The sequence below is a fragment of the Embiotoca jacksoni genome, unplaced genomic scaffold (assembly GCF_022577435.1).
Source record: "Embiotoca jacksoni isolate LCO1_2020_lvr unplaced genomic scaffold, fEmbJac1.0.p SCAF_46, whole genome shotgun sequence".
Classification (NCBI taxonomy): Eukaryota; Metazoa; Chordata; class Actinopteri; family Embiotocidae; genus Embiotoca; species Embiotoca jacksoni.
In genome coordinates this window covers 1,114,691-1,129,741 of record NW_027185399.1, presented here as the reverse complement: position 1 = coordinate 1,129,741, position 15,051 = coordinate 1,114,691, and positions in this window count along the sequence as shown.

Sequence of the window (15,051 nt, the reverse complement as noted above, 5' to 3'; positions counted from 1 at the left end):
ACTGTTAAACCCACAAACTGTGAGGTAAGTGCTGGAGAAGTTTATTTACACTCGTTTGATGTATTGGCTTTCAGGATGTACTTGAAATCCAAGGCAGGATGTGAACCTGTAACCTCGACACCTGCACACATTTAAGAACAGATCCACTGAGTGTTAGTCACATGTCAACCTATTCTGCATGTTTCCCCTCAAAAAAAATTTTTTTTACCTCTGGTTACAAGATCTCTTGTCCAACCCAAACTAAGTTTTTAAATATATTTAATGTATATATTGTGAGTTGTGATGCTACGTCCTACATAATCGTATCCAATGTAGTCGACAGAAGTCTCGAAGAAGTTGAACTCTTGACTTCATCAGAGAAGTTTAAGGTAGAGGACGTTTTTGAGTATTTCTTAGGAGTCAAACCCTGACTCAGGGTTGGGCAAAGACCACACATGAGCTGTGACTTAGAATTCAGTTTATTCTGCAGAAATAAAAAAGAAAATGAACTAAAAACAAACCAAAACAAGCAATAAAGTTAGAATACAGTGGAGACAAAGTAAGGTTGGCTTTATAGGTTTACCAACGTGGCAAGGTTACCAACGTGGCGTTGCACCCTGCACACATGGGGGAAGGTCTCTACTTTACAGTTTGGTGAGTCTGAAAAATAAGGCCAATGTGGAAGTACCTTAAACTGTATTACCACTGATGGCCACTAGGGCTCTGACTTCATAGACTCCCATTCAACTTCACTCAACAAAATACAAAGTCAATACATTTCTTCTGGTGTCATTTGCTAAAGTCACTCTGAATTTTTGTTTTTCTGGCGGTCTGTCTTAAAATAATTCCAAAGTTAATTAGATATTAGGCTTCAAAAGTCGGAAGGCTTTCGGCGTGTCTTTTTGTCAGGTTTTCGCTGCAGGCGCTCGTCAGAATATGGTCACTTCCTGCTCCAAAATAGCAAGATGGCGACAGGCAAAATCACGTTGAAATGTTTCTCTTGTAATGTTCATCAAAGTCCCAATGAAGACAAACATTACGTGAAAGAACACATGTAGAATTTGATGGATAAATCCGCGGCACTTCGATGACCTAAAGGTTTGTTTGTTTTTTATCCCTCCTTAAGGTCGCAACTTGGTTCATGATGATGTGTCAGCCTCTGGACGGAGGTATTCTCAAACACGTCAGCTCCAGCTTTATCAAAGGGCCTCTAGCAAAACATCATTGAAAAATGCTGAAAATATTTCACTTAATTCGAGGTAACTTCTAAAATTACAGAGGTATGTTCAGCCTCACTGGAGCCTATAAATCTTCAGCTCTACCAAAAAGTATTCTATGGAACACAAAACCCCAGATCATTGATGCTAAACCTTTCACCTGATACTTCAGGACATCCTTTTCTCACTACTGGCAGCAATGAAGGGTAAAGAGGCCTCGAGTCAAGACTTATTTAATTCTTTAACAATATTTTCTCACATCAATTCAAATCATCGCGTGTTATTATTTCTGCTAAAATTCATCAAACAAAGCCCCCAGATAGGATATAGAGCTTTACCTCCCATAAATCCCGTCTTTTGAAAATGGTTGGAAATGGTCAGGTCACATGGAGTGACCAAATGTGCCCTCTGACCTGTAATGAAAACCCGAGCCGACCGTGTCTCCCGGCACTCCTCACACTCCCGATGCAATTCGGGCTTGTTTTCGGAAACTATCTCAGGATTAGACCTCCAGCTTGACTCTTCCTCTCGTGGGGGAAATACACCTCGAAAAATACAGACTGCTTTTATTACTGCTGCAGGGGAGCAGATGTTCGATGCACTCAGGTATCCACCGTTCACTTCTGTCTTTTGTTGCATCACTTGACTGTGTTCCAGAATTCAGAGGGATAAAGGTGGTTTCAATGATTTTATGGGTAGAAATGAAACATTTTTTAAAAACAAACTCAAACATTCGGATCCACAATGAAACAAACGGAAATAGAAAACAATACCTTTTTTTAAAAAATTCATACCCAGTTTGACAGTTTGGGAAACCTTGAAGTGTAGGCAACAGATAATCCGAGGCTATGTTCAGACTGCCAGCCCAAATCCGATTGTTGTCAAATCCAAATTGTATCCAGATGTATTTTTGAGAGTCGGATCAGCAAAAACAACAAATGAAATGCGATTTTTGCAATCTGGTACAACTTGTTGGCAATCTTAGAAAGACAACGATAACAAGGAAGGGTTTAGACACATAAATGCCAGTAATTTGATCTTTAGTCTGTATTTTCTGTCAGTAGTGTACAGTAGCAGCAAATTCCACGTACTGTATAGCTATCAGCCCCAGATTCCAAAGAAAAGCTTTGGGGAAGTGGTTGTGTGCTGCTCTTTACTGGAAGTGGGGATAATAAACAGACTTACATTTGTCAAACCAAATAGGTCAGTCTTTATACTTAAAGTCTTTTCTCTTGTCAAACCTAAACAAAATAGTTTTGAAAAATTGTAAATCTTACCTCTGTATCTGTTGTTCGTCTACTTGCATCTTTTATGGTGGAATCATGTTTGGCTCAATTGTGCTGCGTTTCGTTCCCCCCCCCTCCTGAGTCCAAAAGGCCAAATGCAACGACCGGCCCTTTACATTTGGTGACAACTGCAGCCATCCACTAAAAGTCTCAGAGTCTCAAGTCTCACAAAACTGTCCAAAATGTTTCTAATTATCTCCAGTTAGAAGTGAAATAATTTATCTTAACTTGATGTCCTCTTTATTGATCTGCTGTTAAAAGCTTGGGGGGGAAAAAAAAGCTTGGCAGACTCTGGGGTGATTTAAAGTGATCTGCTTTTTGTCAGAATTTCAGCATCTTTCTCCTGTTCTGTGTCTGTCTTCCAGCTGTTCGCGATAATCCTCCTTCTCCTGTCCCACTTCTTTCCGAACCAGATGCCTTAACACACACTTCTGGAAGGACCGTGAAAAAAGAAAAATCATTTAACCATTTAAACCCATCGGTCATAATACTGAAAGTAAAAATAACGTTTTGCGTTTCAAAGCTCTAAAAAGGTTAGTGAAGAATGTATCAATGCATTTATAGCAAATATTGAAATAATAAAGGGCCTCAGCGAAATCTGAGCAGTGTCACGTGTGTTGTAAACAACTGTTTATTTCCTGGTTGAGCCGTAACAAGATGGTTGCATCATACCAAAAATGTATGCCGTCCAAAGAGTAAAAAATGGTATCCTATGGTGCGTTGGCCAAAATATCAAAAAAATGAATTACAATAGTGTGTCGTAGAAAATATGATTAAAAAAAAGTCATGCGTGCATGCATGTTGTCTAAAATATGAAAAAAAGTCATACTACAGCATCTCGTCTAAAATATGAAAAAAAGTCATACTACAGCGTGTCGTTCAAATTATGAAAAAAAGTCATACTATAGCGTGTCGTTCAAATTATGAACAAAAAGTCATACTATAGCGTGTCGTTCAAAATATGAAAAAAAGTCATACTATAGCGTGTCGTTCAAAATATGAAAAAAGTCATACTATAGCGTGTCGTTCAAATTATGAAAAAAAGTCATACTATAGCGTGTCGTCTAAAATATGAAAAAAAGTCATACTATAGTGTGTCGTTCAAATTATGAAAAAAGTCATACTATAGCGTGTCGTTCAAATTATGAAAAAAAGTCATACTATAGCGTGTCATCTAAAATATGAAAAAAGTCATACTATAGCGTGTCGTTCAAATTATGAAAAAAAGTCATACTATAGCGTGTCGTTCAAATTATGAAAAAAAGTCATACTATAGCGTGTCATCTAAAATATGAAAAAAGTCATACTATAGCGTGTCGTCTAAAATATGAAAAAAAGTCATACTATAGTGAGTCGTTCAAATTATGAAAAAAAGTCATACTATAGCGTGTCGTCTAAAATATGAAAAAAAGTCATACTATAGCGTGTCGTTCAAATTATGAAAAAAAGTCATACTATAGCGTGTCGTCTAAAATATGAAAAAAAGTCATACTATAGCGTGTCGTTCAAATTATGAAAAAAAGTCATACTATAGTGTGTCGTTCAAAATATGAAAAAAGTCATACTATAGCGTGTCGTCTAAAATATGAAAAAAAGTCATACTATAGCGTGTCGTTCAAATTATGAACAAAAAGTCATACTATAGCGTGTCGTTCAAATTATGAAAAAAAAGTCATACTATAGCGTGTCGTTCAAATTATGAAAAAAAGTCATACTATAGCGTGTCATCTAAAATCTGAAAAAAAAGTCATACTATAGTGTGTCGTTCAAAATATGAAAAAAAGTCATACTATAGCGTGTCGTTCAAAATATGAAAAAAAGTCATACTATAGCGTGTCGTTCAAAAGCTGTAAAAAGTCATACTATAGCGTGTCGTTCAAATTATGACAAATAGTCATACTATAGAGTGTCGTTCAAATTATGAACAAAAAGTCATACTATAGCGTGTCGTCTAAAATATGAAAAAAGTCATACTATAGCGTGTCGTCTAAAATATGAAAAAAAGTCATGCTATAGCGTGTCGTCTAAAATATGAAAAAAAGTCATACTATAGCGTGTCCTCTAAAATATGAAAAAAAGTCATACTATAGCGTGTCGTTCAAATTATGAAAAAAAGTCATACTATAGCGTGTCGTTCAAATTATGAAAAAAGTCATACTATAGCGTGTCGTTCAAAAGATGTAAAAAGTCATACTATAGCGTGTCGTCTAAAATATGAAAAAAGTCATACTATAGCGTGTCGTTCAAATTATGACAAAAAGTCATACTATAGCGTGTCGTTCAAAATATGAAAAAAAGTCATACTATAGCGTGTCGTTCAAAATATGAAAAAAAGTCATACTATAGCGTGTCGTCTAAAATATGAAAAAAGTCATACTATAGCGTGTCGTTCAAATTATGACAAAAAGTCATACTATAGTGTGTCGTTCAAAATATGAAAAAAGTCATACTATAGCGTGTCGTCTAAAATATGAAAAAAAGTCATACTATAGCGTGTCGTTCAAATTATGAACAAAAAGTCATACTATAGCGTGTCGTTCAAATTATGAAAAAAAGTCATACTATAGCGTGTCGTTCAAATTATGAAAAAAGTCATACTATAGCGTGTCGTTCAAAAGATGTAAAAAGTCATACTATAGCGTGTCGTCTAAAATATGAAAAAAGTCATACTATAGCGTGTCGTTCAAATTATGACAAAAAGTCATACTATAGCGTATCGTTCAAAATATGAAAAAAAGTCATACTATAGCGTGTCGTTCAAAATATGAAAAAAAGTCATACTATAGCGTGTCGTCTAAAATATGAAAAAAAGTCATACTATAGCGTGTCGTTCAAATTATGAAAAAAAGTCATACTATAGTGTGTCGTTCAAAATATGAAAAAAGTCATACTATAGCGTGTCGTCTAAAATATGAAAAAAAGTCATACTATAGCGTGTCGTTCAAATTATGAACAAAAAGTCATACTATAGCGTGTCGTTCAAATTATGAAAAAAAAGTCATACTATAGCGTGTCATCTAAAATATGAAAAAAAAGTCATACTATAGCGTGTCGTTCAAAATATGAAAAAAAGTCATACTATAGCGTGTCGTTCAAAATATGAAAAAAAGTCATACTATAGCGTGTCGTTCAAAAGCTGTAAAAAGTCATACTATAGCGTGTCGTTCAAAATATGAAAAAAAGTCATACTATAGCGTGTCGTCTAAAATATGAAAAAAGTCATACTATAGCGTGTCGTTCAAATTATGACAAATAGTCATACTATAGAGTGTCGTTCAAATTATGAACAAAAAGTCATACTATAGCGTGTCGTTCAAATTATGAACAAAAAGTCATACTATAGCGTGTCGTTCAAAATATGAAAAAAAGTCATACTATAGCGTTTCGTTCAATTTATGAAAAAAAGTCATACTATAGCGTGTCGTTCAAATTATGAAAAAAAGTCATACTATAGCGTGTCCTCTAAAATATGAAAAAAAGTCATACTATAGCGTGTCGTTCAAATTATGAAAAAAAGTCATACTATAGCGTGTCGTTCAAATTATGACAAAGTCATACAATAGAGTGTCGTTCAAATTATGACAAAAAGTCATACTATAGCCTGTCGTCCAAAATATGAAAAAAGTCATACTATAGCGTGTCGTTCAAATTATGAAAAAAAGTCATACTATAGCGTGTCGTTCAAATTATGACAAAGTCATACAATAGAGTGTCGTTCAAATTATGACAAAAAGTCATACTATAGCGTGTCCTCTAAAATATGAAAAAAAGTCATACTATAGCGTGTCGTTCAAATTATGAAAAAAAGTCATACTATAGCGTGTCGTTCAAATTATGACAAAGTCATACAATAGAGTGTCGTTCAAATTATGACAAAAAGTCATACTATAGCGTGTCGTTCAAAATATGAAAAAAAGTCATACTATAGCGTGTCGTTCAAATTATGAAAAAAAGTCATACTATAGCGTGTCGTTCAAATTATGACAAAGTCATACAATAGAGTGTCGTTCAAATTATGACAAAAAGTCATACTATAGCCTGTCGTTCAAATTATGACAAAAAGTCATACTATAGCGTGTCGTTCAAATTATGAAAAAAAGTCATACTATAGCGTGTCGTTCAAATTATGACAAAGTCATACAATAGAGTGTCGTTCAAATTATGACAAAAAGTCATACTATAGCGTGTCCTCTAAAATATGAAAAAAAGTCATACTATAGCGTGTCGTTCAAATTATGAAAAAAAGTCATACTATAGCGTGTCGTTCAAATTATGACAAAGTCATACAATAGAGTGTCGTTCAAATTATGACAAAAAGTCATACTATAGCCTGTCGTCCAAAATATGAAAAAAGTCATACTATAGCGTTTCGTTCAATTTATGAAAAAAAGTCATACTATAGCGTGTCGTTCAAATTATGAAAAAAAGTCATACTATAGCGTGTCCTCTAAAATATGAAAAAAAGTCATACTATAGCGTGTCGTTCAAATTATGAAAAAAAGTCATACTATAGCGTGTCGTTCAAATTATGACAAAGTCATACAATAGAGTGTCGTTCAAATTATGACAAAAAGTCATACTATAGCGTGTCGTTCAAAATATGAAAAAAAGTCATACTATAGCGTGTCGTTCAAATTATGACAAAAAGTCATACTATAGCGTGTCGTTCAAAAGATGTAAAAAGTCATACTATAGCGTGTCGTTCAAATTATGACAAAAAGTCATACAATAGAGTGTCGTTCAAATTATGACAAAAAGTCATACTATAGCGTGTCGTTCAAAATATGAAAAAAAGTCATACTATAGCGTGTCGTCTAAAATATGAAAAAAGTCATACTATAGCGTGTCGTTCAAATTATGACAAAAAGTCATACAATAGAGTGTCGTTCAAATTATGAACAAAAAGTCATACTATAGCGTGTCGTTCAAAATATGAAAAAAAGTCATACTATAGCGTGTCGTTCAAAATATGAAAAAAGTCATACTATAGCGTGTCGTTCAAATTATGACAAAAAGTCATACAATAGAGTGTCGTTCAAATTATGAACAAAAAGTCATACTATAGCGTGTCGTTCAAAATATGAAAAAAGTCATACTATAGCGTGTCGTTCAAATTATGAAAAAAAGTCATACTATAGTGTGTCGTTCAAAATATGAAAAAAAGTCATACTATAGCGTGTCGTTCAATTTATGAAAAAAAGTCATACTATAGCGTGTCGTTCAAAATATGGAAAAAGTCATACTATAGCGTGTCGTTCAAAAGATGTAAAAAGTCATACTATAGCGTGTCGTTCAAAATATGAAAAAAAGTCATACTATAGCGTGTCGTCTAAAATATGAAAAAAGTCATACTATAGCGTGTCGTTCAAATTATGACAAAAAGTCATACAATAGAGTGTCGTTCAAATTATGAACAAAAAGTCATACTATAGCGTGTCGTTCAAAATATGAAAAAAAGTCATACTATAGCGTGTCGTTCAAAATATGAAAAAAGTCATACTATAGCGTGTCGTTCAAATTATGACAAAAAGTCATACAATAGAGTGTCGTTCAAATTATGAACAAAAAGTCATACTATAGCGTGTCGTTCAAAATATGAAAAAAAGTCATACTATAGCGTGTCGTTCAAAATATGAAAAAAGTCATACTATAGCGTGTCGTTCAAATTATGAAAAAAAGTCATACTATAGCGTGTCGTTCAAAATATGAAAAAAAGTCATACTATAGCGTGTCGTTCAATTTATGAAAAAAAGTCATACTATAGCGTGTCGTTCAAAATATGGAAAAAGTCATACTATAGCGTGTCGTTCAAAAGATGTAAAAAGTCATACTATAGCGTGTCGTTCAAAATATGAAAAAAAGTCATACTATAGCGTGTCGTCTAAAATATGAAAAAAGTCATACTATAGCGTGTCGTTCAAATTATGACAAAAAGTCATACTATAGAGTGTCGTTCAAATTATGAACAAAAAGTCATACTATAGCGTGTCGTTCAAAATATGAAAAAAAGTCATACTATAGCCTGTCGTCCAAAATATGAAAAAAGTCATACTATAGCGTGTCGTCTAAAATATGAAAAAAAGTCATACTATAGCGTGTCCTCTAAAATATGAAAAAAAGTCATACTATAGCGTGTCGTTCAAATTATGAAAAAAAGTCATACTATAGCGTGTCGTTCAAATTATGAAAAAAAGTCATACTATAGTGTGTCGTTCAAAATATGAAAAAAAGTCATACTATAGCGTGTCGTTCAATTTATGAAAAAAGTCATACTATAGCGTGTCGTTCAAAATATGAAAAAAGTCATACTATAGCGTGTCGTCTAAAATATGAAAAAAAGTCATACTATAGCGTGTCGTTCAAAATATGAAAAAAAGTCATACTATAGCGTGTCGTCTAAAATATGAAAAAAAAGTCATACTATAGTGTGTCGTTCAAAATATGAAAAAAAGTCATACTATAGCGTGTCGTTCAAAATATGAAAAAAAGTCATACTATAGCGTGTCGTTCAAAAGCTGTAAAAAGTCATACTATAGCGTGTCGTTCAAATTATGACAAATAGTCATACTATAGAGTGTCGTTCAAATTATGAACAAAAAGTCATACTATAGCGTGTCGTTCAAAATATGAAAAAAAGTCATACTATAGCGTGTCGTTCAAAATATGAAAAAAAGTCATACTATAGCCTGTCGTCCAAAATATGAAAAAAGTCATACTATAGCGTTTCGTTCAAATTATGAAAAAAAGTCATACTGTAGCGTGTCGTTCAAAATATGAAAAAAAGTCATACTATAGCGTGTCGTCTAAAATATGAAAAAAGTCATACTATAGCGTGTCGTTCAAATTATGACAAAAAGTCATACTATAGAGTGTCGTTCAAATTATGAACAAAAAGTCATACTATAGCGTGTCGTTCAAAATATGAAAAAAAGTCATACTATAGCCTGTCGTCCAAAATATGAAAAAAGTCATACTATAGCGTGTCGTCTAAAATATGAAAAAAAGTCATACTATAGCGTGTCCTCTAAAATATGAAAAAAAGTCATACTATAGCGTGTCGTTCAAATTATGAAAAAAAGTCATACTATAGCGTGTCGTTCAAATTATGAAAAAAAGTCATACTATAGTGTGTCGTTCAAAATATGAAAAAAAGTCATACTATAGCGTGTCGTTCAATTTATGAAAAAAGTCATACTATAGCGTGTCGTTCAAAATATGAAAAAAGTCATACTATAGCGTGTCGTCTAAAATATGAAAAAAAGTCATACTATAGCGTGTCGTTCAAAATATGAAAAAAAGTCATACTATAGCGTGTCGTCTAAAATATGAAAAAAAAGTCATACTATAGTGTGTCGTTCAAAATATGAAAAAAAGTCATACTATAGCGTGTCGTTCAAAATATGAAAAAAAGTCATACTATAGCGTGTCGTTCAAAAGCTGTAAAAAGTCATACTATAGCGTGTCGTTCAAATTATGACAAATAGTCATACTATAGAGTGTCGTTCAAATTATGAACAAAAAGTCATACTATAGCGTGTCGTTCAAAATATGAAAAAAAGTCATACTATAGCGTGTCGTTCAAAATATGAAAAAAAGTCATACTATAGCCTGTCGTCCAAAATATGAAAAAAGTCATACTATAGCGTTTCGTTCAAATTATGAAAAAAAGTCATACTGTAGCGTGTCGTTCAAATTATGAAAAAAAGTCATACTGTAGCGTGTCATCTAAAATATGAAAAAAGTCATACTATAGCGTGTCGTCTAAAATATGAAAAAAAGTCATGCTATAGCGTGTCGTCTAAAATATGAAAAAAAGTCATACTATAGCGTGTCCTCTAAAATATGAAAAAAAGTCATACTATAGCGTGTCGTTCAAATTATGAAAAAAAGTCATACTATAGCGTGTCGTTCAAATTATGAAAAAAGTCATACTATAGCGTGTCGTTCAAAAGATGTAAAAAGTCATACTATAGCGTGTCGTCTAAAATATGAAAAAAGTCATACTATAGCGTGTCGTTCAAATTATGACAAAAAGTCATACTATAGCGTGTCGTTCAAAATATGAAAAAAAGTCATACTATAGCGTGTCGTTCAAAATATGAAAAAAAGTCATACTATAGCGTGTCGTCTAAAATATGAAAAAAGTCATACTATAGCGTGTCGTTCAAATTATGACAAAAAGTCATACTATAGTGTGTCGTTCAAAATATGAAAAAAGTCATACTATAGCGTGTCGTCTAAAATATGAAAAAAAGTCATACTATAGCGTGTCGTTCAAATTATGAACAAAAAGTCATACTATAGCGTGTCGTTCAAATTATGAAAAAAAGTCATACTATAGCGTGTCGTTCAAATTATGAAAAAAGTCATACTATAGCGTGTCGTTCAAAAGATGTAAAAAGTCATACTATAGCGTGTCGTCTAAAATATGAAAAAAGTCATACTATAGCGTGTCGTTCAAATTATGACAAAAAGTCATACTATAGCGTGTCGTTCAAAATATGAAAAAAAGTCATACTATAGCGTGTCGTTAAAAATATGAAAAAAAGTCATACTATAGCGTGTCGTCTAAAATATGAAAAAAAGTCATACTATAGCGTGTCGTTCAAATTATGAAAAAAAGTCATACTATAGTGTGTCGTTCAAAATATGAAAAAAGTCATACTATAGCGTGTCGTTCAAAATATGAAAAAAAGTCATACTATAGCGTGTCGTTAAAAATATGAAAAAAAGTCATACTATAGCGTGTCGTCTAAAATATGAAAAAAAGTCATACTATAGCGTGTCGTTCAAATTATGAACAAAAAGTCATACTATAGCGTGTCGTTCAAATTATGAAAAAAAAGTCATACTATAGCGTGTCATCTAAAATATGAAAAAAAAGTCATACTATAGCGTGTCGTTCAAAATATGAAAAAAAGTCATACTATAGCGTGTCGTTCAAAATATGAAAAAAAGTCATACTATAGCGTGTCGTTCAAAAGCTGTAAAAAGTCATACTATAGCGTGTCGTTCAAAATATGAAAAAAAGTCATACTATAGCGTGTCGTCTAAAATATGAAAAAAGTCAGACTATAGCGTGTCGTTCAAATTATGACAAATAGTCATACTATAGCGTGTCGTTCAAATTATGAACAAAAAGTCATACTATAGCGTGTCGTTCAAATTATGAACAAAAAGTCATACTATAGCGTGTCGTTCAAAATATGAAAAAAAGTCATACTATAGCCTGTCGTCCAAAATATGAAAAAAGTCATACTATAGCGTTTCGTTCAATTTATGAAAAAAAGTCATACTATAGCGTGTCGTTCAAATTATGAAAAAAAGTCATACTATTGCGTGTCCTCTAAAATATGAAAAAAAGTCATACTATAGCGTGTCGTTCAAATTATGAAAAAAAGTCATACTATAGCGTGTCGTTCAAATTATGAAAAAAGTCATACTATTGCGTGTCGTTCAAAAGATGTAAAAAGTCATACTATAGCGTGTCGTTCAAATTATGACAAAAAGTCATACAATAGAGTGTCGTTCAAATTATGACAAAAAGTCATACTATAGCGTGTCGTTCAAAATATGAAAAAAGTCATACTATAGCGTGTCGTTCAAATTATGACAAAAAGTCATACTATAGCGTGTCGTTCAAAATATGAAAAAAAGTCATACTATAGCGTGTCGTTCAAAATATGAAAAAAAGTCATACTATAGCGTGTCGTCTAAAATATGAAAAAAGTCATACTATAGCGTGTCGTTCAAATTATGACAAAAAGTCATACAATAGAGTGTCGTTCAAATTATGAACAAAAAGTCATACTATAGCGTGTCGTTCAAAATATGAAAAAAAGTCATACTATAGCGTGTCGTTCAAAATATGAAAAAAGTCATACTATAGCGTGTCGTTCAAATTATGAAAAAAAGTCATACTATAGTGTGTCGTTCAAAATATGAAAAAAAGTCATACTATAGCGTGTCGTTCAATTTATGAAAAAAAGTCATACTATAGCGTGTCGTTCAAAATATGGAAAAAGTCATACTATAGCGTGTCGTTCAAAAGATGTAAAAAGTCATACTATAGCGTGTCGTTCAAAATATGAAAAAAAGTCATACTATAGCGTGTCGTCTAAAATATGAAAAAAGTCATACTATAGCGTGTCGTTCAAATTATGACAAAAAGTCATACTATAGAGTGTCGTTCAAATTATGAACAAAAAGTCATACTATAGAGTGTCGTTCAAATTATGAACAAAAAGTCATACTATAGCGTGTCGTTCAAAATATGAAAAAAAGTCATACTATAGCCTGTCGTCCAAAATATGAAAAAAGTCATATTATAGCGTGTCGTCTAAAATATGAAAAAAAGTCATACTATAGCGTGTCCTCTAAAATATGAAAAAAAGTCATACTATAGCGTGTCGTTCAAATTATGAAAAAAAGTCATACTATAGCGTGTCGTTCAAATTATGAAAAAAAGTCATACTATAGTGTGTCGTTCAAAATATGAAAAAAAGTCATACTATAGCGTGTCGTTCAATTTATGAAAAAAAGTCATACTATAGCGTGTCGTTCAAAATATGAAAAAAGTCATACTATAGCGTGTCGTCTAAAATATGAAAAAAAGTCATACTATAGCGTGTCGTTCAAATTATGAACAAAAAGTCATACTATAGCGTGTCGTTCAAATTATGAAAAAAAGTCATACTATAGCGTGTCATCTAAAATATGAAAAAAAGTCATACTATAGTGTGTCGTTCAAAATATGAAAAAAAGTCATACTATAGCGTGTCGTTCAAAATATGAAAAAAAGTCAAACTATAGCGTGTCGTTCAAAAGCTGTAAAAAGTCATACTATAGCGTGTCGTTCAAATTATGACAAATAGTCATACTATAGAGTGTCGTTCAAATTATGAACAAAAAGTCATACTATAGCGTGTCGTTCAAAATATGAAAAAAAGTCATACTATAGCGTGTCGTTCAAATTATGAAAAAAAGTCATACTTTAGCGTTTCGTTCAAATTATGAAAAAAAGTCATACTATAGCGTGTCGTTCAAAATATGAAAAAAAGTCATACTATAGCGTGTCGTTCAAAATATGAAAAAAGTCATACTATAGCGTGTCGTTTAAAAGATGAAAAGTCATACTATAGCGTGTCGTTCAAAATATGAAAAAAAGTCATACTTTAGCGTTTCGTTCAAATTATGAAAAAAAGTCATACTATAGCGTGTCGTTCAAAATATGAAAAAAAGTCATACTTTAGCGTTTCGTTCAAATTATGAAAAAAAGTCATACTATAGCGTGTCGTTCAAATTATGAAAAAAAGTCATACTATAGCGTGTCGTTTAAAAGATGAAAAGTCATACTATAGCGTGTCGTTCAAAATATGAAAAAAAGTCATACTATAGCGTGTCGTTCAAATTATGAAAAAAAGTCATACTATAGCGTGTCGTTCAAATTATGAAAAAAAGTCATACTATAGCGTGTCGTTCAAATTATGAAAAAAAGTCATACTATAGCGTGTCGTTCAAATTATGAAAAAAAGTCATACTATAGCGTGTCGTTCAAAATATGAAAAAAAGTCATACTATAGCGTGTCGTTCAAAATATGAAAAAAGTCATACTATAGCGTGTCGTTCAAATTATGAAAAAAAGTCATACTTTAGCGTTTCGTTCAAATTATGAAAAAAAGTCATACTATAGCGTGTCGTTCAAAATATGAAAAAAAGTCATACTATAGCGTGTCGTTCAAAATATGAAAAAAGTCATACTATAGCGTGTCGTTTAAAAGATGAAAAGTCATACTATAGCGTGTCGTTCAAAATATGAAAAAAAGTCATACTTTAGCGTTTCGTTCAAATTATGAAAAAAAGTCATACTATAGCGTGTCGTTCAAAATATGAAAAAAAGTCATACTTTAGCGTTTCGTTCAAATTATGAAAAAAAGTCATACTGTAGCGTGTCGTTCAAATTATGAAAAAAAGTCATACTATAGCGTGTCGTTTAAAAGATGAAAAGTCATACTATAGCGTGTCGTCTAAAATATGAAAAAAAGTCATACTTTAGCGTTTCGTTCAAATTATGAAAAAAAGTCATACTATAGCGTGTCGTTCAAATTATGAAAAAAAGTCATACTATAGCGTGTCGTTCAAATTATGAAAAAAAGTCATACTATAGCGTGTCGTTCAAAATATGAAAAAAGTCATACTATAGCGTGTCGTTTAAAAGATGAAAAGTCATACTATAGCGTGTCGTTCAAAATATGAAAAAAAGTCATACTTTAGCGTTTCGTTCAAATTATGAAAAAAAGTCATACTATAGCGTGTCGTTCAAAATATGAAAAAAGTCATACTATAGCGTGTCGTTTAAAAGATGAAAAGTCATACTATAGCGTGTCGTTCAAAATATGAAAAAAAGTCATACTTTAGCGTTTCGTTCAAATTATGAACAAAAAGTCATACTATAGCGTGTCGTTCAAATTATGAAAAAAAGTCATACTATAGCGTGTCGTTCAAATTATGAAAAAAAGTCATACTATAGCGTGTCGTTCAAATTATGAAAAAAAGTCATACTATAGCGT